Genomic DNA, 25,184 nt, shown 5'->3' on the forward strand with positions numbered 1-25,184 from the left:
AACTACCAGTTTCATATTATCAACTTTAACAAGCATGTCTTTAATACACTTCGATTTTACTTCTGTATAGGAATAATCTAACCTCATGTTTCTTCACATGGATGTCCAGTATCATAACACCAGTTATGGAATAGACTATATTTCCTCAGTTGCATGCTTTTGCCATATTTGTCATAAATCAGAAAGTTACAGAGCCAGGACTGTGTTGTGGGACCCCTATTTTAGTCCACATGCCTCTCTGTATTTTTGTGGCCATATTTTGTTACTCTACTTTATATTATAGTTTAAAGTCAAGCATCATAATGTCTCCAACAGCACTCGCTTTACTAAACATGATCTTGTTGCTTTATTTTTATATCTTCATATGAATTTGAGTATTTTCCTTTTTAGACCTATGAAATTTTCCATTGGAATTTTGATGAAAACTGCACTAATTCTAAAGAATTATTTCAACAATAATTTGCTATTTCCAGAATTACGTTAGTGATCCTAGACCAGAGTATTTAGTTTTTCTTCAGTTTATTTGGTGATACACTATTTCAAATACAGATACTTCAATGCCTCAACCAGGTTGTTTGCTACCTTTTAATAAATTTTAATAAGTGAATTGTATCTTATGAACCTTCACATTATTCTGCAGCACCATTCATTTACATACTAAATACATAAATGGATACCATATGGCAGATAGTACTTGATGTTAAGCTATTAAAAAAGTTAACACAAACTGAATGCTTTCTTGGTGTACTGAAAACAAAAATGTACTATAAATAAGACAGAATAAAAAACTGAAAGAATATGCCATTTGACTCTTTTTGCTTCTGGGTGAACTCACTCACTATGACCATTTCTAGTTCAATCCATTTGTCCACAAATTTTGGAAATTCCTTGTTTTTAATAATTGAGTAGTATTCTATAGTGTAAATGTACCACAGTTTCTTTATCCATTCTTCTACTGAGAGACTCTTAGGCTGTTTCCAGATTCTAGCTATTATGAATAAAGCTGCTATGAACATGGTTGAGAAAATGTTCTTGTTGTGTGCTTGAGCATCTTTACTGGATGGGGAAGCTGGTGGCACTCAGAAGAAGGATAGCAGGCTACCAAGAAGTTACTTGATACCCTATGAGCATATACAGGGGGAGGAGGTTCGCCTCAGTCACAGTCATAGGAGAAGGGAGTAAGGGGAAAATGGGAGGGAGGGAGGAATGGGAGGATACAAGGGATGGGATAACAATTGAGATGTAATATGAATAAATTAGTAAAAAAAAAAACTGAAAGAAAAAATTATAAACAAAATACAAAAACAAGTTTAAAAACCACCAGCAGCAGCAGCAACATAAAAAAAATTGCATAAAGAAAACTATTTAAGATAACCATTATTAAAATGCAGTTGCTTCATGGGGAACGTGTTCAAGTTTGCATCTCAGGATCTAATATCAGCCAAGGTCAGCAGGCACATAGTTCTGACTTCTGGTTGATTGTTTACTTACATATTAATGTAGACAAAGAGCCAGCCAACAAGAGGTCATGGGTTCCTAACCCTGGCCAGTTAGTGCGAGCTTCATGCATATCATCTGAGATCCATCAAAGGAAGCAGACAGAAGAAAGAAAGAATCATCTCTTCCCTTTTATGTGTGTTCATAAAGACAGTGGTAGTAACTTCCCAGTTACTTTTTTGTATTTCTAATCTAGATGCATAAAAGATAATCCTGTGTGGTTTGGTATTTCATCCTTTGCTTTAGATAAACATAAAATACCACAAAGTGAATGCATTAACTACTCTTCTCATTTGTTGGTTGGGACAACATGCGTGAGAAAAGCAACATAAAGTTTTGTTTAGGTTCATGGTTAGACAGACTATGGGAGATCTTGGTAGGCAGGCATGCCAGGAAGAGCATGGTGTGACAAGGCACACTGCAACTTCAGCCAGCAAGCAGAAGATGAATGGCGGTACCCAAGCTTTCTCCCTTTTTTTCCAATTTTTATTCAGTATGACACAGTAGCTCTTGTGTTGATGCTACCCACATTCAGGCCTCAATGTTTCTTAGTTTTACCTTTCTTGCAAGTGTCTTTACAGGTGAGCTCAGGGACATATCTTGTAAATGATTATTAACCCAGTCAAGTTGATAATGAGCATAAGTCACAAGTTTAATTGCTGTATGTTCAAATGTGAGTTCTTCTAATATTCCAAGGACTACAAAATTTATGTCAAATCACCATTATTTTATTTTTACTAACTTATTTCTACTCTAAAGTAAAATAAGTGAAAACTACCATAATAAGTACATTTTTATTTTTTATTTAATTTATAAAAGATAAAGTGTCTGCCTTTTGTTATATTACACATATTTTGCCATAGAACTGGTTTTATAAAAATTTTTAGTCTTATAATTGTATTAATAAATTAAATGCTACACATCCTAACTACCAACCCTCCTTATTTGCAGTGCCATAGTTTCCATGCATATAGACTGACTTCCTAAACACCTTTATCATCATAAAGCATGAAGAGTTCAGTGTTAAAAAGTTTTCTTGATCTCAAGAAATGTCATTGATAAAATAACATGTATACAACTTCTTATAATAGAGATTAGGTTCTTTAGTATTATTAATAAAAATATTTTTTAAAAGACTGAAAGAAAGCTCAATGACAATTTTGTTAGAGTTTGAGAAAAAAAAATCATAAGGCAGGGAAGCTCTAAACCTCAGAAGATGCCTGGAGGCAGAAAACAGAAAAGGGGCAGAGAGAAAGCCATGCCTTTTGTGTAAGAATTCAGAAAGCCATCATCAACAGCAGATGGAGGTGGGCAAGCAGTTGAATGGTGGAAAAGCAGGGTGCGTCAGCTTCAGGGAGGAAGTGAGAAGAGGCAGCATGTCAGGAAAAGTAAGCTTTGTCTTTTGGCCAGCATCTGAAAGAAAAGAGAGAGAGAAAAGAATTATACTTGTCTGAAAAGAGCTGTGTTCCATGTGTGAAGCTATAAAATGGCTGTACCAAGGCAGGAGCCCTGGAGAGCAAAATATAGAGTCCTCACCTATTGTAGCATGACGTCAGGGAAATCAACTTTTCTGGTGATAGATTCCTGCTCATTTTATTGACTGGACAAATTGGATTAACCCTTAAGGGAAGAAACACTGTTATACAATGTCCTAATTTTTGGAATAAAGCAGAACTGTGTTTCCTTCTGGAACCAAAAGTATTACATCCTTTTGAGTAGGAAGCCTGGGACTGGCAGGGGGTAGGCAATTGTGATTTTTTTTCCCTTTTAGTGTTACAAAGGAAATAGGAGATGGATTCAAAGTAGACCATAAGGAAGTAGTGTTATTTCCAATTGCCTCTAAGGTTAGTAACCACTATCAAGCTCCCTAGCAATTCAGTGTCACGATTCAAAAGTCATCAATTTTCTATGTTTAATTTTGATACAGGACATTGCTAAATTACATTAGACCTTTTTGTAACTATGTCTGACAAGAATGCAGAAAAGAAAGGTAGTCTGCACTCTGCTTCCTGTGCCAACAGCATTATATAATGAGGTAAGCACTGGTAATTGTGTTTAGCTCAATAGCACTTTTAATTATGGTTGAGTTCCCCTTCAGAGTCCATGGATTTTACTGATGCAAAATAAACGGCTGAAAGCTGAGTTAATGCACTTTCATGGATTTCTATTGCCTAATTAAAGGACAGATACATTGCTTTTTTTCCACTGTGGCCTCCAGCAAAATAAGTTGTTTGTCTATAGTCTCACAGAGAAAGCCATTTTTGTTTCAAATCAGAGACTGGTACCATATATTTTGTCTCTGTTTTCCCTTTGCATGTGTGTTCTCTGCAACATGATAGGTACTTGACTAATTTGTACTAGGGATAATAAAATCAATGTGTAATGCAGAGTCAATACAACTCATCAGCTACAGCGATTTTTTTTTATCCATGAGGCAGACAATGAAAGGTTGAAGACATATTTTCACACTAATTTTTCCATATTTTTCCACTTCATTTCATTTCCTCAAATAGGCTCTCATGTTCATTCTAATAAGAAACGGAGGAGACTATAAATGCGCTCAATCCACTGATTGCGTGCATTCTGGAAACATTTGTTTCTTTGGAGAGTTTCATCCATATTTTTTAAATACATGGTGACAAAGTAAATCAATAGCACAATAACTGGAATAAAATGCTGATATATGTACATATGTATGTGTGGTTATATATGTGTGTACATATTGTACACATACATATATATGCATGCATGCATGACTGCAAACATATATGTGTTTATATAATTCATTACTTTTTCCACTCTCTGGGTAAAGGAACATTTCTCAAATTTATAAAAGAAACATGACAAAGAAACAACATAAAACTGATTAAAAGGTAGCATATTATTTTTGGTCTTATGTGTCAGGTATGGGTCTTAGGCGCCTATGGCTGAGACACATATCCTACTTTCTAGAACTAATGAGGCTCATTATTGCAATAAAGCCCTTTGAAAAATAGAGAAACATAATTATCCATGCTTTTATTCACTGAGATAGGACAACATATGATTTTCATGTTGATAGGATCAATCATTTTAAAATTTTCCTAGTGTAACTCAGACAGACAAATGGGTCAGAATGTTTCTCCAGAATTACCCATTTTCTGGACCCATTGCGTGCATACTCAGGATAAAATCACCCTCAGTCTCTACAAGAATCTGACAGAAAACCCTCTAGACAGATGCAGGAAACTGAGAAGCAATTCTTATGTCTAATTTCTGTGAACCTGGATCCGAAGTTAAGTCTATCTAGCACTATCTTAGATGAGAAACATCAAACTTAATTTCATATTATAAAACACTTGAACACCCAGAATTGGTAACTTTTTCACATGAGGAGAATATTAAGTAAAATATTTACTTTGGTTTTACAGATGCAGAAGGACAATTCCATGAGCTATGTGATGTTAAGGGTTTCCACTATGACAAATTAACAGTTAGGGAGTTGTTAACTGCGTAACAAGCACAATTGAAGACTTTGAAGATGGGATGTTTCTTTTTATATTATAACTGGTATATTTTAAGAAAATGTATCATTTTGATGGTGTTCACTTTTGTACAAAAAAAATGAGCTGTATTTAAAACTAAATGCCATGTTATTTCTAGTATTTAAGTGAATTATATATACTCTTCTTTCCCCCTAAAAGCCAGTAAGGGTCTTCAGGGTTACAATGTAATAAATGTATGACTCACCGTACTATCTGTTAAGCAGTCTGTGAGTTGTGATAACTGAAATGAAGAAAATACTCACCAAATATAAAAGAGGCATCAATAAATCATTTCTATCCTAATGCAATTATGTTGTAACCCAGATGACTTTGCTTTGTGCTGGGCAAATCAGCTTCTAGATGAGCACACTGCCTACTTGATCTTGGTCCCAATTCCTCACTTTACTTCATCTTCTACCGGTTTCTACATCTTCTCTTTGAAAGAGATGAAATGGCAGGACGTCATATTGGATTTGTCAAACATAGGGATCCCTTTGCCACTTCTATGTTAGGATCACAATTAATGAGTTCCTAAGTAGCCATGCACAGGAATGAGCTAGACAATTTTTATAAAACTGGGGTTGCCCTTCCTCGTAGTTTCTAGGAGCACCTCAGGTGGGAAGGTACATCTTATGCAGAAACACGAGTGGAATCAAAAGATAAACTGTTCTGCCAGTGGGAGCTGAGCCAAAGCAGGGAAAGTGAGAAGGATTCTCTGTTGATACCTGAGAAGGGGGATTGGCATGGTTTAATGGCAATCCTTTAATCTTGGTGCGCTGTAGCCCAAATCTCCACTCACTAAAACTTTGGGAACTCATAAACAACAAAGTCTTAACAAGGAATCAGAGTTCCACCTGGTAAATGTGTTGACTTTTCCTCTGGGAAAAGACAAGATAGAGTGTGACATGTTGGTCTAGCTGGGAAAGTTATAAGAAATGCAACTGACTAGGGCAGGGGAAGGGAAGAGAGAAAAGGAAAGAAAAAAAGAGGATTTAATTTTATGGCTAATTGAATGGAGGTGAGTTAAATAATCAAATCAGTAGAATAAAAAATTTAGGACAATAAGGGCAAATGTTTTGTGTAAAATGTTAACATGTATGGGGTTGATGGTGCTAGAAACCAGCACTTGGCCACCCATTTATACTGAGGAGAAAAAGACGGGAACATACAATCACAGCAATAGTGCAGGTCAAACTGATTCAGAGACTGAAGAGGATTTGGTTACCTGCCTGCAAAGGAGAAAGGGAGTGTAGCATATTACTAAGGGAAAGCATACTTCTATTTTCCTTTATAAGGTAATTAAGTGGAGGATCTCAGAAACTGTGCAGTCTAATGTTTTCTGGCTGGGTATCAGCTCAGAAGTTCAGTATGAACTTTTGATGCCTGTCGCTGCTGTAGAGTGAGTACCATGTGAATAAGTGTGGTCATGTGAGAGAAAGAGAGAGAGAAAACAGTTGTTAAAATGAATCACTGCTTTCCTGAGCATTTAGTTAATAAAGCAGAAAAAAAATTAAATATAGGCTTCTCTCTACTACCGCAGAATATCTTTCAGGACTTTTATCTCAAAATGATTACTGCTGATTTTTCCCTATCCAAATTTTTTAATATAATAAGTTACTGTGAAAGACACTGCCCTTCCAGGAAACCATATCATTTATGATGCATGTGGTATGAGGAAGCAACCAGTACTCTTGTGTCTATGGGTCCCCTGTCCCTTGAGGGAAAGAGCAAGTCAATCATAAAATTCTGCTTTACTTACTTTACAGTTTCTGGAGATAACTGGATTCCATAACTTACCCACTTATCTGTCTCTTCCTGGGTTGATATGATTGATACAAATTTAGTTATGATGAATTTGTGTTACTTTGTTTTGCTTGTACTAAGCAGCATGTGTAAGGCCTTTCTGGCATGTGGCACCACTTTCACATGCATGGCCACACATGTAAACAACTTGGACTCTTGGGACCTCTATGTAGACAAAGGAATCATAACTCTCAAATGGCAACTACGGATTGTTTTTTCAAATTACTAGGATTGTGTTGGTGTTCCAATTTATAAGGACTTAGTTTTATACCTATGTTGGCAGATGATCATTCTAGATAAGATAGGAGACATTTTGCAAGAGAGACTGAGGCCCAGATCTCTTCATATACATTGACTTTACTCAACATGCAAGCTGGTGCTTATGACAAAAAGACTAAGTTTATTCAGCACGTGTTCATTTTCTATGGGAAATTATGTCCCCTATCTAAACATTCTTCTCATTTCAGTGTATTTGTTTTAGTGAAATCCAGGTAGTTGGAATTTCTTGGTCCCACCCACAGCCTACCAATCACCTTCATGCCCATGGTGGATTTGTAATATGAGAAGACATCCTTTATAGACAAATAACTCATGGAGTCTATAAGGTAAAAGACAGAACTTATGGCTTCTTAATCATAAAAAAGGTACAGAAACTGTGTAGAACATTTCAAACCCTTTGTCTAGTATTACATTCATAAGTAACTGAATGTACATAATTTCTACCTCATCCTCTCCCTCTCTAACTCCTCCCATGCCTCACTCCTTTTCAACTTCATGGACACACACACACACACACACACACACACACACACACACACACACAGACATTTCTGATGAGTGCGTTTGGTGTTGTTCATATGCTAGAGGATAATGATTTTTCTCTCAGCAGACTTGCTTGCTGACTAAGTTTCATTTAGACGCCAGGCTTCTGAGATTTACCTATCTGTCTGTGTTGTCATGTCAACTAGTACAATTATTGTGCAAGTGTTATTTAGGTCACCATATTATTGATATTTCATAGGTCATATGTTGTAGGCCTAAAGTTATTGTATAGTTTAAATACTGATTTCTGTCCCATTCGTATGTAAATTCTACTCCTTAATTGTCCTCCTGATATGTCAATAAAGCAGCTTACAGCCAATTGATGAGCAGAGGAGAGAATAGGGTTGGTCTTCCTGTTAGACAGGGGAGAAGGAGTTAGGAGAAGAAGGAGGAAGGAAGAAGGAGGAAATTCAGCCATCGATAGTGGCCCAAGGAAGATCAAGAGAAAGGGGAATGAGCCTTGAAAGGTTACAAAAGAAAGTATCTTTAGCACATTTGCTGGGGGCAATGAAATATAACTTAAGAGGGTTAAGACTAGGAACCTGACTGAAAGCTACAGACCGCAATACCTGGAGAACCCTAGGTGAGAGGGGTCTGCACAGTGCAGACCACAGGCTGGTCTGGCTTCGGGTCATCCAAAGGCCTGCCCCATGGAGGATGGGAGCCCAGTCCCCAGAGTCTGGACCCAAACTTGCCTGCAAGCTGCAGCCATGCTCTATAGCAGGAACTCAGCATATGTGACTGAACTCTGGGCAGTGAAGCACTTGAGCTCCTGGCCTGGGGAAATCTCAAGAAAATGGGTGGATCTTACCTCAGATCCTCCCATCACCCCAATGCCAGTCTACAGAAAGCCCCAGGTGCCACACAGGGGCACAGGGCTGTGAACACTTTATCCAGCCACAACTGTGGCGAGGCGGGGAGTGGGGAATGGGGTATGAACAAACCAGGCAGAAATCAAGTGACCTGCCCAAGCAGACTATTCTTGCATAATTGAGCAGAACGGACCCAGCCTAGCCAGTCTCTAGAGCAGGGCTTCCCACACTCTCAGGGGATAGAGCAGAAAACTAACCAGCTGCTCCAACCCAGCATGAGTTCCAGTGCACGACCAGACTAGACAGAGCCACCACAGCTGGGCAGTCTGAACAGGACCAGGCAGAAATGAAGCAACCTGCTCCAGCAGACTCGTTATACACAATTGGGCAGAACTAACACAACCTAGCCAGTCTCCACAGCCCAGCAGCTCCTCCCACACTCTCAGGAGAGGCTGAACTGGCCTGAGAGGATAGGGAAGAAATTTAGCTAATCAAATACAACTAGAAGGCAGTACTTGATCTCTCCCTGGCAGGCTGAACCTAGGCCCCACTGCCTGTATGGGTCAGGCAGAAACCTAAACAAATGCTAGAATCAAGCAGGGGTTCAGGCACTCTAGAGTGATCTGAGCCTAGCACCCAAAGCCCCGAGGCCCAAGGGCAGGGTATTCAAAGCCCAGCCAAAGACACTACAACCATAACTGGCTCTACCTACACTACCCCATCAGATCCTAGGGCTGCAGAGCCCCAGCACCTATCTCTGCTGACCCAGTCGGGTACCCAGAGTGTGGAGCAAAGACCCCTGGAGCTGAAACCAGGTCACCTGCCCTTTCCAGGGAAGAATTCCCTGATGTTCACAGTCAAGGGACATCGATCTATAGACACTCACCAACAAACTGCTCTCAAAGACCAGAGAAGGACACCAGAAGCTACCTCCCACCATCAGAGACAGCGAGATGACTAAACACCAGAATAAAAACATAAACAACAAAAAAACCAAAACAACATGGCTTCTCCATAGCCCAGCTACCTAAAGAAACCAAACCTGAGGGAAAAAAACACAGTTGAAACACTAGAAAATGACCTCAAATCCTTAGTAATAAAGATGATAATGGAGGAAGCCAATAAAATCCATAAAAAATTGCAGGAAGATGCAGCCAAACAGGTTGGAGACATTAAAGAAGCCTATAAGGAGGCACTGTAAGAACTTCAGGAAAATAGAATCAATCAGTTGAAGGAAATCAATAAAACAATTCAAAGCCTGAAGGCGAAAATGGAAACAATGATAAATGCACAGAGCAAAGAAAGATAGAAATGAGAGAACTAGAGAAAAAGGCAAACAATACAGAGGTAAGCATCTGTAACAGAATTCAAAGAAAATGCAAAATTTGAAAAATTCCTGACACAAAACTTCCAAGAAATAAAAGACGTCATGAAAAGATGAAACCTGAGAATAATATGCATTGAGGAAAGAGAAGACGCTTGACTTCAGGCCCAGAAAATACATTCAACAAAATCATAGAAGAAAATTTCCACAATTTAAAGAAGGAGATGCATATAAACATACAAGAGTCCTACAGAGCACAAAATAGAATAGACTGGAAAAGAAAATCTTCTGGCCTCATAATAATAGAAACACAAAATACGTGGAACAAAGAAAAATATTAAAAGCAGCAAGGGAAAAAGGCCAAGTAACATATAGCCCATCTACCAGAATTACACCCGACTTCTCTGCTGAGACTATAAAATCCAGAAGGGACTGGACAGAGGTCCTGCAAACCCTAAGAGACCACAGATGCCAGTCCAGACTACCTTGCCCTGTGAAACGTTCAATAACTATTGATGGTGAAAACAAGATATTCCATGACAAAACCAAATTCAAATAGCACCTATCCACAAATCCAGCTTTATAGAAGTTACTAGAAGGAAAACTTCATCCCACAGGTACGAGTTACAACATGGAAAGGTCAATGCTCAACTTCACATGGAAAAACAAAATCCCAGAATAGCTAAAAAAAAAAATCCTGTGCAATAGAAGATCCTCCAAGGGAATCCTCATACCTGATCTCAAGCTGTACTATAGAGCAACCACAATTGAAACAACATGGAATTGTCATAGCAATAGGCTGCTTGATCAATGGAATCAAAGACCCAGAAATGAATCCACACACACATGGTCACTTGATTTTTTTACAAAGAAGCCAAGTCTATTCAATGGAAAAAGGCTAGCATATTCAACAAATGATGCCAGTGTAACTGAATGTCTACATGTAGAAAAATGCTAGTAGATCCATATTTATCTCAATGCACAAAGTGGATTAAAGACCTCAACATAAAACCAGAGATACTATATCTGTTAGAAGAAAAGTGGGAAGAGCCTGGAACTCATTGGCACAGGAGATAACTTCCTGAACAGAATACCACCAGCCCAGGCCTTAAGGTCACCAATTATTAAATAGGACCTCATGAGGCTGAGAAGCTTCTATAAGGCAGAAGACACTGTCAACAGAACAGAGCAACAGCCTGCAGACTGGGAAAATATCTTCACTAACCCCATATCTGAGGTTATTTGGTCTAATATCCAAAATATATAAAGAATTCAAGAAATTAAATACCACCAAGCTAAATACCACAAATAAGAAATGGGGCTCAGAATTAAACAGAATTCTTAATAGAGGAATATTGAATGGCTGAGAAACACTTAAAGAAATGCTCAGCATCTTTAGCCATCATAAAAATTGCAAATCAAAATGACTCTGAGATTCCATCTCACACCTATCAGAATGGCTAATATCAAAACTCAAGTGAAAATATATGCTGGCAAGGATGTGGAGAATAGGGAACACTCCTTTACTGCTGGTGGAAGTGCAAATTGTACAACCACCTTGGATATCAATCTGTCACATTCTCAGAAAACTGGGAATAGGGCTACCTCATGACCCACCTATTCCATGTCTTGGAATGTACCCAAAAGATGCTCCACCACACAACAAGGACATACGCTCAACCATGTTCATAGCAGCCTTATTCATAGCTGCCAGAACTTAAATGTCTCTCAGTGGAAGAATGGATGAAGAAACTGTGGTACATTTACACTATGGAATATTAATCAGGTATTAAAAACAAGGAAATCTGAAATTTTCTGGCAAATGGATGGACCTAGAAATGATCATCCTGAGTGAGTAAACCCATACCCAGAAAGACTCCCATGGTATATACTCACTTATAATTGGACACTAGAACAAAAGGAATGTCTCATAAAATTCTTCACTTACCAGGAGATTGGAATAGATGTGAGGACTTCCTATTGGGATTCTAGGTGAAAGAAGTATGGGAGAATGGGGAAATAGAAGGATCCAGAGGATCCTAGAAACCTACAAGAAGAGCATCACGATGTGCAGATCTGGACACTGGAGGCTCTGTTCAAACTACTTTATCATACAAGGACAACACATGCAATAAACATTGAACCACTAATCAGATATAGCCAATGGCGTGGTCATTCTCCACAGTTGTGTGGAGAGTGGGGACTGACTCTGACATGAACTCTGGTACCCCATATTTGACCACTTCCCCTTTGATGAGAGTCCTGGTAGCACTCAGAGTAAGGCTAAGCACACTAACAGGATGAGACATGAAAGGCTGTGACCATATGGTTGGGGAAGATGTCCCCTTCTGTCACAGACCTTGGGAAGGGGAATAGGGTGAACAAGGGAGGGGGGGAAGAACATAAGGATAAAAGTACAGGCATAACAATTGAGATGTAATCTGAATAAATTAATTATCTGAATAAAAAAGAAATAAGCCTGTCGATGCCGCCCCCGACCAGCAGGAAAGACTCCAACACCGGGAACTCTTCTTGCTGCAGTTTATTCAGGATCCTGGACTACCGAAGTGACCCCGGGAAAAGCTCCCACAGAACATTTATAGTGTGCCTGGTCCTATCAGAGACTGCCACGTTGTCGCTCTTGGTTGGTGCATTTGGATCATGCTACTTCACACTATGCCTTGTTCGAATCATGCTACCTCACGCCATGCCTTCAGGCATGCGCATAAGGGGCTTGCTCACTGTGAGTGTGCAAAAGGGGGCGCACTGCGCATGCGCAAAAAGGGGCGCATTGTGCCGGGGAAGCAGCAGGGGGTGCTGCTATCTGTGGCTCTCTACATAAGCCAAGAGATACAAACACAGTTTTATACAAATAACATCAACAATATGTAGAAGACATTATCTCATAGCAGAAATCCTGGTCCTCTATCACTTTCAATTTGTTTACCCATCCCCCACTATTGCAATGTTACCTAATCATTAACCATAGGGGTTTTGTTGTAGATACATCATATAGGCATAGACCCCACACCGTCTGATGTTCTTTGAATTTTGACCAGTTTTTGAAGCTTGGTAGGTATTAAAGTGAGGAGAGTAGCAAGTGTGTCTTGGGAGAGTTAGGTTATGTTTTGTTTGTTGTTGGTTTTTTTGTAACCTCATCCAGATAAGTGAGTGGTTCATGCAGGGAATAATTTTTATGTTTAACACCTCATACTCTTAAGCCAATGGTCTCTAAATTCATTAGGGCAGATGGAAGACCAAAGTACATTAAAATTATGTTTATCACATTATCTTTACACACTGATAAAAATATGAAAGCTAATAGCTTCCATATATGATATTTATGATTCTTATTTTCAGCACAGTAAAGAATAAAAGAGAAACCTGAATATTACCTAAAATTATCTTAAAAATGCAATAGAAATTGTGGTTAAGGAACAAAATAGTATTTAATAAATTTACATTAATATTTTAAAGGCAGTTCAGGTAAACTCAACCTTTAAAGTTTATGTGGAGTTTTTTTTTTTTGTTTTGTTTTTTTTTTTGTTTTTTTGTTTTTTGTTTTTGGATAACATAGTCTCTTCATGTTAAACAAACTATATAGGCTGTACTAGATTATTCCTAGTTGGATAGCCATTGCTGAAGCTTAGCTCAGGGGTGGAGCATAGCTAATGTTTTGTCCCCTGGGTTGAAGCCCCAAAACTGTGAAAAGTTTGTGTTCCTTGTCAAGGAGGAGTAGGCAATATTTAAATTACAAATACTCAATGAAAATAAACAGATTGATGGACAGACAGACAGACACAAGAATAAATAGTTCATTGATTTGGTGATAGGTACTGTGTCTTGTACATGGGTCTAAAATCTCAAGCGACCTTGGAAAAGGCAGTTCATCATTCACCTCAGCTCCATGCTCCATTGGGAGGATCTCAGCTCTGTATTGATAGCAGCTGAACCCCAGGCTTCCTGAGACTGACTGATTCAGCTTTTGGCCATGAGTAAATGGATAATAAATAAATAAATAAACCCACTCTAGTTGTTCTACTCACTTTATTTTGTAACCGTACAGTGAAAGAAACAATCCAAATATTCAGTCTATATTCCAGTTAATACTCGATTTAGTTGTCTCAGGATAAAGTAATAGAAAATCTACAGACACTTAGGAATACAATTAGGTAATAAGAAATGAGTAGAGGCATTCTTTATATTTGAACATGGCCCACAACACAGAAGACTTTATGGTTTTTCTTCCTGAAAATTTCCTGTTGTTTTTTCTTTCTTTTTTTTTTGTGACATATTAAATGTTAATGATTATGCAAGTCTCTTCTGAGTAATTTCCTGATTGAGTCAAGGCCACATAAAATTTCCACACCTTCCTCTATATAGGAGAACGAATAAGCTCTTGATACAGCTCTTATAAATAAAAGATGCAGATAATGCAAAAGGAAAAGTGGGTGCAAAGAAATAACTCTTCCTGAGCAGGAAGTGGGAGCAGTGACTAGGATAGTACAGATTTAGCACTAGTGTGCTCTCTGTCCTTCCTATGTAAAAAGATTCGAGCACACAACAATAATTAGGTAGAAGATTAATATAAGCAATTAGTATCCTATCCAATCATGTCCAAATACAATCTTAACTTTAAAATTGCACATTTATTTGTCTGTATTATACTTTCTCTTTGTCAATTAAGCCATAGAAAAGATTCTAAGTTGGTGCATTGTGCATACTTAAAACCCAGGGAAGCTATAGGTGGAATTACAGAGTGTAGTAGAATGCTATAGTGGGGAAAAAAAGCAAGGCACTTTTTAGAAGTTACCAGTGCTAAATTAACACATTTATTTTTTTCCATGAAGTATGTGTATTAGAAAATTCTTCCAGATTCTTTTAAAAGTTGGTGCTCTTTGAAAAATACTATGCCCAAATGATAAAGGTTTTAGAGAAAAACTGTCATGTTCACTGGAACTTTGACATTCTGATCTCACTTAACTTGAAATGTGTCCTTCTCTTTTAAAAGTTTTTATTGCTCATTGACCTGCTGCTAAGTATGTGTATGTATATGTGTACATATGACCTGGCCTTTCTTGGAGCTTCCATATATTTTATTCATTACACATCTTAACATATTAACTATAATAAGAGATAGAAATTACTTTTTTGACCCTGTCTTCCTAGTGTTATGCCTCCTTTACTAAACAAGTGTGTTTTCCTGTACATTTAATGCATTTATTTTCATATTTTAAAAAAATTTCTTTATTAATTTATTCTTGTTACATCTCAATGGTTATCCCATCCCTTGTATCCTCCCATTCTTCCCTCCCTCCCATTTTCCCCTTATTCCCCTCTCCTATGACTGTTCCTGAGGGGGATTACCTCCCCTTGTATATGCTCATAGGGTATCAAGTCTCTTCTTGGTAGCTTGCTATCCTTCCTCTGAGTGCCACCAGGTCTCCTCCTCCCCTCCAGGGGACATGGTCAAATATGAGGCACCAGAGGACATCCTATTGGGACTCTAGATGAGAGAAGCATGGGAGTATTCTCATATTTTTATTGGAATTATTTTATCCCTTTTACATGGAATTCTATTTGTTCTCATATATCCATAGTTTGTAGATTTGGTATTCCTACGGATTCCCAATGTTCTGATTTGTTCCATTTGTTCATTAAAAATTATATCATTAATCTTGACTAAATGACCAACTTACAGAAATTTGTCTTTGTGTCTTATTGTGTTCCATTATCTAAACAGTCTATTCTATTGGTTTATGCAGCCTATTTTCAGTGAGTTCCTTATTTGATTTGTTGAAACTTTCATTTTTCCCAATCATTTCATTTTTATTTTTCTTTGGTAATTCTCCCTTTCTACTGAATTATATTTTCTTATCCTTAATTGATTTCCTTATTTTATATAGCTGTTGGATTTGTTCTCTTGATAATATCATTTTCTTGTTGACTTCCTTGAACATATTATAATAACTTTTCTGAATTATTTGTGTGAAAATTTTCCAAGTCTCTCTCATTGCTTTCAGTTTATGTAAGGTTCAACAGTCTTTCAAATACTTTTATTTCGTATATGTGATTTTATTTCCTTAAGAGTCACACAAGGGCTTACATTTTGTGTCTTTGAACATACTGAAGATCATGCTTTTGAGTTATTTGATATATCATCTAATTATATTTTGTTGGACAGTATCACTGTGCAACTGGAAATGTTTTTAGGAGAACTCTCTCCTTACACTTTTATATTGGTTTCTCATATTAGTGATTTAGGTGTAGCGAACTGAGATTATTTCATTATGTGAATTTTATTGTTTGTAGTAGAATGTAACTTGAATTATTTGCAACATACCAGTAGTGTTATGTTATGCAGTTTGATGTGTAGTTCAGAGTTTATGTCCTGGGTTTATGAGCTCCTAGTCACTGCATCAATGTCTATATTATTCTGAGTTGAGTATTAGTGTGGAGTGGAGTTTTGCTGTTGTTGTTTGTTTTGTTTTGTTTTGTTTTTTACAAAAGCATGCTGAATTTAGCAATGCAGTCTTCAGTTCATTCATTGGTGCTTCCTCTACAAGGCTGAGCTCTGCTAAGCTTGGCACTGTGTGTGGGCTGTGATTTTGTTGTAGATAAGAAGATTTAGGGTCCTTAGTGTTTAAAAATCAAAGCTTTGGTATCATCATATCATTTTGGATGTTATAGGGGGTATTTAATTTCATTTACCTGGTTTTAAAGATTCATGTACAGTAGTGAGATCATTAAGCTCTAGAAGAGGTATACAGACTCAGCATTACTACAAATGATAAAATGGTTTAACGTAGTACTCACATCAGTTTCGTTGCTCATTGTAAATTAATAAATCATCTCAGTGATACACTAATTTTTTTTACTATTTTAATATTATTTTTACTATTATTTTAAATAAATTTTGTGTACCTGTATCCAGGTGTATGCACATAAGCCCATGGAAGCTAGAAAAACCAGGAGTAAGAGGAAGTTGCAAGCCACCTATGTGAGTTTTGTGAATGAAAGTAAGGTATTTTAAAACAGTACAATATTCAGTGATTAAGAACTTGCTTTTTTAAAGTTTATTTTATTAATTTATTCATATTACATCTCAATGGTTATCCCCTCCCTTGTATCTTCCCATTCCTCCCTCCCTCCCATTTCCCCCTTACTACCTTCCCCATGACTGTGTCTGAGGGAGACCTCTTCCCCCTGTATATGCTCATAGGGTATCAAGTCTCTTATTGGTAACCTGCTGTCCTTCCTCTGAGTGCCACTAGGCCTCCCCATCTAGGGGATGTGGTCAAATATGAGGCACCAGAGTACGTATGAAAGTCAGACCCCACGCTCCACTCAACTGTGGAGAATGTCCTTTCCTTTGGCTAAATTTGGGTAGGGGTTTGAAGTTTACAGCCTGTGTTGTCCTTGGCTGGTGCCATAGTTTGAGCAGTTAATATCTCTCAACATCAATGGTCTCAATTCTCCAATAAAAAGACACAGACTAACTGAATGGATGCCTAAACAAGATCCAACGTTCTTCTGCATCCAAGAAACACATCTCACACAACGATAAGTATTTGCTTTTAACGACTGAGCAATCTCAGCCATCTCACTAGCCTCGATCAGTTTACTTTTAATAGGTGATATGCAACCATAAATCTTTAGCCTTCTGGATGCATACATATGGTATCCAACTCCAACTTAGGTTTGTAATCCCTTCATTTCTTGTGATTTTGTGCGTGTTTTCCTTAACAGCTGAGTGAATATCTACCTCCTGTGCCTGTCCTTCTCTCTCTCATTCTCCTCTCTCTTTTCCTCCTGTCCTCCATTTTCTCAATCCTGCATGAGTATGTCTGTGTTCATTTACATATTTATAAAGTGATTCTTCTTCAGAAATGTGAGTTATTTGACATTTCTAAATATTTCATGTCTTTTACAGCCTGTTGTCCTAAATTTTTCATCATTGGTTTACATATGGTGTGAGTTAGGAGGTTACAATTTACTTTTACTTCTCTTATAGATATCTTTATTAAGAGATCCTTCTTCCTCACTGAAGTACAGGAATAACCCAGACGTGTTTTTGTAATCTTTGTTTGTTAAACCCATTTGTAAATATCTTTCTATTTTTTTCTTAAACATTTTACTGTTTATTATTAAACATAAACATCTTAAACATTATTAGTTTTCCAGTGTGTTAGTTACTTAGACCTGAAGATGTACTAATTAGAAATGCTAATATTCTTCCTAATTTATTCATGAAGGGTTTCTTCATCATTTTTACTTTTATTGACATTAAGGATTTTATTTCATACAATATATTCTGACAATGGTTTTCCCCCTCCTCTACTTCTGCCAATTCCTCCCACCTCCTCTCTTACTGGATCTACCCCCTTTTTGTCTCACATTAGAAGAGAAAGAGGCTTCATAGGGATAATAATAAAATAAAATAAGAATAATGAAAATAGGATAAAACCATCAAAGTGGAAAAAAAGTAGCTAAGAAAATGCACAAGAAACAAATATAGACACAGAATCCTCCTAGTTTTCACACTCCAGAACCCTATAAAACCACAATAGGTAACATTAATATATATTAATATTATTATATTATATACATTTAATATATAAATATACATTAATATATCAATATTAATATACAGTATATATGCAAAGAACCATAAGGTGTGTGTATATATGTATGTATATATAAAGGCTATTGATTTTTATGAGGTAGTTTTGTATTATTCTACTTTGCTGAAAGTGTTTATCACACATGGAAGTTTCCTAGTGGAACTTTATGTCACATGTCATACTGTTATATCATCTGACATAAAGACACCTTGACTTCTTTCCTTCCAATTTGTATCCCCCTGAGTTTCTTCAGTAGTGTTTTGCTCCTGATGTTAATGGAACTGCTATGAATTTCTCTTCATTTAAGTTAATGTTGGTTATGGAATTTTTGTAAACTACCTTTATTATAGTAAGAAATGCCCTTTATATCTGTAATCTTTTTTTTCCTTTATTAATTTATTCTTGTTACATCTCAATGGTTATCCCATTCCTTGTATCCTCCCCTTCTTCCCTCCCTCCCATTTTCCCCTTATTCCCCTCCCCTATGACTGTTCCTGAGGGGGATTACCTCCCCCTGTATATGCTCATAGGATCTTTTTAAGACTTTTATCATCAAAGGGTGTTGTAATTTTTCTAAGGGCTTTTCTTCATCTAATGAGATGATTGTGCCATTTTTTTTTATCTTTCAATTTGGTTATTTGCTGGATTACACTTATCAATTTCTTCATATTGAACTATTGCTACATTCTTAGAAGGACCCCTGTGTCAATATGCTAGATTATCTCCTTGATATGTTCTTGGGTTTGTTTTAAGTGTTTTATAGAGAATTTTGTATCTATGTTCACAAAAAAATTTACTATATAATTCCCTTTCTTTGTTGGGTCTATATTTTGTTTTGCTATCAAGGTAACTGGCCTCATAAAAAAATTAGGCAATATTCCTTGTCCTTCTTGATCATTATTAAATAATATTTTATTTCCATATCAATTGTAGTAATAGTTTCCTGTTTACACAAATTGGAAACTGTGCCTTTATAGCTTGCTAAACAAAATTTTAATTTTTGCATTTGTTGAACAATTGATAATATTCAAAGTAAAGTCCTTATGAAAACATTTAATTAATAAGAGGAAAACACAGGGAAATTAGCTTAGAAGTGTAAAAATGTGTTCATAAATGTTAAATAAGCTTTTCTGACCTTACTAAAGCTTTTGTGAGTGCAAAGCCAAAATATTTCTCCCAGAAATGATAGACAAAGGCTGCTCTGGCCTTTGTACAAGGATGACTTGTGACCTTGTCTACCTTTTTCAACCACACTAGACTTGTGTGTCTCAATTCTGGAGGAAGACATTCATTTCAGAACAACCTTTGATTAGGCTGCTTGGTAAAAATATCAAAAGAAGAAGCAGCAACAGAAGAAAGTCAAATATACCATGGGACAAACAGTGGAGCAAATGTTAATTTGGCAGGACCATTGTTCTCTGCTTCCTTGGGCTGCTTACATCTCAAGGTAATAGTAACCACAAGTCTGAGTTTTCTGAGAGTGGTGTGGATAATTTTCCAGAGAGCGATTAGTTCACTCTTCATGTTACTTCACACTCATGTTTGCATTGAAGCCTCAGCTCTCTATACCTATGACTGCAGAATTACATATATGATTGATTCACAAATTATCAATTGTTTTACTTCTTTCATTTTCATAACCACAATATTAATAAAAAGTAAAACAACCTTGTGGAACTATACCAAAAGTGTTTTTGACTTAGCCTATTTTAATTATTATTTTTTATTCTTGTAATAAAAGCTTATATCCAAAATTATCTTTACATTGCTGGTAATTCTCTTGTCTTGGTTTTCAAAGGGGTGAGATTACAGGAATAATCCATCTTGTCTATACTGCAGTATTATAATCAGTATATACTTTATTATCTGATGCATCAGACTGTATTTCTAACACAATGAAATGCTGCAATTTTTATCTCCGTGTTTTCTAAAAGTACACAATATAATTCAGAAATTTAAAAAGTAAAGGTAGTTGATTTACTAAAGGCAGGCAGTTCTATATTATGCATCCCTTCAATTTATTAAAAATGGCTTAGTCAACCCCAGACACTATTAATGATACTCTGCTATGCTCGCACACAGGAGCCTAGCCTAACCATCCTCTGGGATGCTCCACCCCGCAGCAAATAGAAACAGATGCTGAGACTCACAGAAAAACATGGGGTAGATCTTAGGGAGCCTTATGGAAGAGTAGGTTGAAAGATAAGAGGACCCAAATCTGAGGCGATAAGAACTCTACAAGAAGACCGACAGAATCAAGTAACCTAGGCCCACAGGATATTATAGAGACTGAAGCACCAACCAAAGCGCATGCATGGTCTGGACCTAGGCCCCTTATACAGCTGATGAGCAGCTTGGTCTTCGTAGGAGCGCCCTAGCAAGTAGAGAGGGGAGCTCTTTCTGACATGGACTCTGTTGTCTGCTATTGGGTCACTTCCTCTTAGCTGGCCTGCCTTGGCTAACCTCAGTGGAAGAGGGTGGGTTTAGTCCTAATGAGACTTGATGTGCTAAGGTGTGTTGATATGGGGATGGGGGGCTCCCCTTTTCTGAGAAGAAAGGGAAGGGAAAGAGACTGTGAGCGTGGGATAAGAAGGAGAGGAAGGAGTAGGCTGTTATAGGATGTAAGGTAAATAAACAAAGTTAATAAAAATGACTTGCTCATTTTAAAAATTGTAACAATATAAGATAAAAGGAAATTTCACTAAGAATGTATTTATTCTGTGTTCTAGTTCCTCTTATCACTTTACCATGAGAATATGCACTCATAAAAAAAATCTATTATTATCTGGCTGATATAAAATTTTTAGGTAAAAATGTTTATAATTACAAATAGTATTCTAATAAAGCATCTGCAATAAGTTCCTTTCTCACTGATGTGACAAAATACCAGACAAAGGGAATTGGGCTCAGTTAGAGGAAATAGTGTATTATGGGGGGGAAAGGCGCGGTGGCTTGGACATGAGACTAGCTACTTTATATCAGCTCTGAAACAGCGCTCACCTATCCTGCTTACTTTTCTATTCAGTCTGGGATCCTAGCCCATGGTGCACTACAAACTACTTTTAGAACAGAACTTCCCTCCTCAGTTCAACCTTACTGGAAAGCTCTTACACACATAACCAGAGGATTCTAAACCCATCTGACAAAAAGACTAACATCCAAACTATAAAACCCAAGGATTGAAAACATATAAACAATGAGTTGCTTCCTTCATTACTATTAGTAGACTCTAAAATTATTATAAAATCATAGCTCTCCGGGGAGTGAATTCGATGAAAATTGAGGCTTCTACTGGCTCTATCTTATGTACCTAGATATACCTAAATGATCTATGATCGTTTAAAGCAGCATTCCTTCTAGATATAAATAGCCACATATTGCACATTTATTGACAAGGAAGAGCACAGGATTTTAGCATAATGCATATGCTTATAAATCACATTATAAAAAGAACTTCAAAAAGAAAAAACCAGAAAGCATCAAGAACAAATCAAACTCCTTAATAAATTATACTGGGATATAATTTAGTTTGCTCTTTATGAAGTGTACGTCAATCTGATATGCTGCCCAGTGAACAGTAGCAGTGAACTACATTTCAGTGAAGATCTAATAAGCCCATGCAGTCATTTGTGTGCAATAATTTGGCTTTATCTGAGCATCACGTCCCCAAAGCAACTATAGCGGTACAAGGGGATGTCATTAGGTTGAAGGAGCCTTAGCTTTCAAAATTAAGCTAGATTTGTCTTTTTTAATGACCTATTTCTTGCTTCAAAAAGATATTGTAGTCATCTGATTTCTTATTTCCAAATACAAAGGGCTTTTTTGGCCAGTCTTTCTATGATTCCAGTACATACTATTACATATGGTAACATGCTTTTATGCAGAAAGAGCTGTCATTCGATTTTCATATCTCATGTTATGTTTACCTTCTGGTGACACTTTCATAATCTTCCTACCTATTGCCTTGGTTCATTTCTTGCCTGCTCTGGTGAGAATCCTGAAATGGAGGATAATGTTGATAATTCTTGATATATATATTTAAAGTATTTTGCTGAATGATTATTAATATTTAATATTGAATTATTATTTTAGCAAAATAAGTGGTTACTCTTTAAACATGTATATACTCAAAACACCACACAGAGACTAGGATATATTTAATTAATCTAGACCACAATACTGAGCAATAATTACGCTATTGTAAAGCTTCAACCTTGTATATCTCTCATTCAGGTTTTCCACATTATACTTGCTTTTTACTTATATCCTAGGTCCAGCTATTGCTCCTGGTGTCCCATGGTCTTCCTCTCATGGCTCTGTCCTGTCCTTTCTGCTCTTTCTTCTCCTCTCACTGGACCAGGATGTCCCATCCTATTTTCTGTTAATGCTCAGCATCGCCTAGTTGGTTTTCATTGGCAATACAGAAAACAAGTGATGACATGTTTACCCAAACTTGAGAGAGGAGAAACTTTGAATAAACATCACAATGCAAAGTCTGGATTGAAGAAAGGATAGTGGGGTAGAGAAATCAGTATATGAATGAACAAGGATAAACTGTACACAGTCCACAAAATCAGTATGCTAACCTTTCCCTCTTTAAGTCCAATAAAAGGCTCCCTTCCTTTCAATAATAAAATAATATACAGTAATAATTATGGAACATATATAACACTATTAGGTAAGATTTACATTCATAATTTCCAGTCCATATGTTCTCTCTTTCAACCAAAGAAGCAAATACACAGTCCTGTTACAATCTAAAGAAGGAAACTTTCCAATTCCTTCCTGCATCGATTATCCCAGATGAACTTTTCCAATCCACTTGGCCTATGGCTCATCATCACCTCTCAACACATGACTGCACTACCACATAAACAAAAATGTCTTCTACCCACACAGCCCCAATATCCTGCCTTCCTCCAGCATCTCGTGTATTGCTTCTTCCTTATAGCTACATAATGAGTGGAATTGCAAAGAACCCAAGGAAGAAGCAAAACAGGAGAAGATCAGGGAACACATGGATAAACAGAATGAGACCTCAGGCATTTTCTACCACTACTAGGGGACCTTGGAGGAAGGCAGAACATTGGAAATTTTCTTTCTTAGTTTGTAACTGGGGGCTCAAATGGTCAAGAGTGTGTACATGCTTCTTTGGTTGGATAGGAGAACATGGAATAGAGAGGGCTGCTTGGCATGGTTCTAATGACTCAGTTCCTCCTAATAGATACTGGTGGTTAAAAAAAAAAAGATTATACAGAACACATGCTATATGGAATACCAAGAGTGGCAAAGGAGTGGAGGAAATCCTTTGTCTAGAGGTAACAAATAAGAACCTGATGGATACGAGTTGCAGTGGGTTTCTTTAGGTGATTTAAGTAGACCAGGAACTCTCTAGCTTTGATTTCATTTACCAAGGAAAGATTAAGTATCAGTTGTAGACTCAGAAAGAAAATTAGGCTTATGGTATCATCAGAGTCTTTATAAAGAAAAAATCCTGTATTTACTCATAACTGAGTTCATAAATCTTTCATTATTTTACAAAAAATATTTATTTTATTTTTAGTTGCATATATTTATTTATAGGTAGTGTGAGGAAGAGAAGGTGTATGTGCAAATGAGTGAAGGTGCCAGTCAAGCAAGAAGAGGAAGGACATCAGATTCCCTAAAACAGTCACCACAGGCAACTGTGAGGTTAAAAAGTAAATAAATAAATAAATAAATAAATAAATAAATAAATAAAATAAAAACAGACCAAATACCTGAGACTATATAGGCCAGATGTAGGGTAAAAACAAATACTGCTCTTTTTAAAAGACATAATTTTGAAAATAGCAAGAAAAAAATGACTCCTGGTGACATTCTTCTATATTAGCGTAAATCAGTGGCTTGTTTAGCCATCTTCAGAGAAGCTTCCTCATGTAGCAGATGGGAACAAATATAGAGACCCACAGCCATGATGCAGAGACTGAGAGACCTTGGATTCAAAAGATCTAATAGGATATCTATAGCAAATCCCTCCCCTCAGTGACCAGGGAACCCTTCAGACAAGGAAGCAGAAAGAGTGTGAGAGCCAGAGCGGGTGGAGGACAGCAAGAACATCCCTTTAAAACAACATGAACTCACAGAAACTCACAGAGACTGAGGCAGCATACTCAGAGCCTGCACCAGGTCTTCTGCATGTGTGTTACCTCACAGAGACTGAGGCAGCATACTCAGAGCCTGCACCAGGTCCTCTGCATGTGTGTTACCTCACAGAGACTGAGGCAGCATACTCAGAGCCTGCACCAGGTCCTCTGCATGTGTGTTACCTCACAGAGACTGAGGCAGCATACTCAGAGCCTGCACCAGGTCCTCTGCATGTGTGTTACGACGTCCAGTGTAGTGGTTCTTACAGGATCTTGAGTGTGTGAACAGGTGGGTCTCTGATTCCTGTGCCATCTCCTGAGCTTTTTTCTTTCTTTTTGTTTGTTTTGTCACGTTTTGGTGAATTGCTGGTTTTTTTTTATTACGTTTATTGTATTTTATTATATCTATGCTATTTTTATTTTTTTTTATTTTTTATTTATTTATTTATTTTTTGGTTTTTCGAGACAGGGTTTCTCTGTGTAGCCTTGACTGTCCTGGACTCACTTTGTAGTCCAGGCTGGCCTCGAACTCACAGCGATCCACCTGCCTCTGCCTCCCGAGTGCTGGGATTAAAGGCATGCGCCACCACGCCCAGCTTGCTATTTTTAATCTTAAGAAGCCTGTTTGTTTTCTGATGAGAGACAGAGAGAGA

General features: G+C 37.2%; 1 long non-coding RNA gene across 3 annotated transcripts; it reads right to left on the reverse strand.

Moving 5' to 3' along the window:
* Window positions 1-2,695: 2,695 nt before the first annotated feature.
* Window positions 2,696-24,665, reverse strand: LOC311606891. Of its 3 annotated transcripts, none has more exons than XR_014782450.1 (4): window positions 24,530-24,665; window positions 22,660-22,901; window positions 22,333-22,403; window positions 2,696-2,910 (listed from the first exon to the last, which is right to left on the reverse strand). It is a non-coding gene; the product is annotated as an uncharacterized lncRNA (long non-coding RNA). The 3 variants fall into 3 exon arrangements; XR_014782451.1 differs by having other exon boundaries at window positions 24,600-24,655; XR_014782452.1 differs by having other exon boundaries at window positions 24,540-24,639.
* Window positions 24,666-25,184: the final 519 nt, after the last annotated feature.

This window comes from Acomys minous (genome assembly GCF_964271855.1).
Source record: "Acomys minous genome assembly, chromosome: 10".
NCBI lineage: Eukaryota > Metazoa > Chordata > Mammalia > Rodentia > Muridae > Acomys > Acomys minous.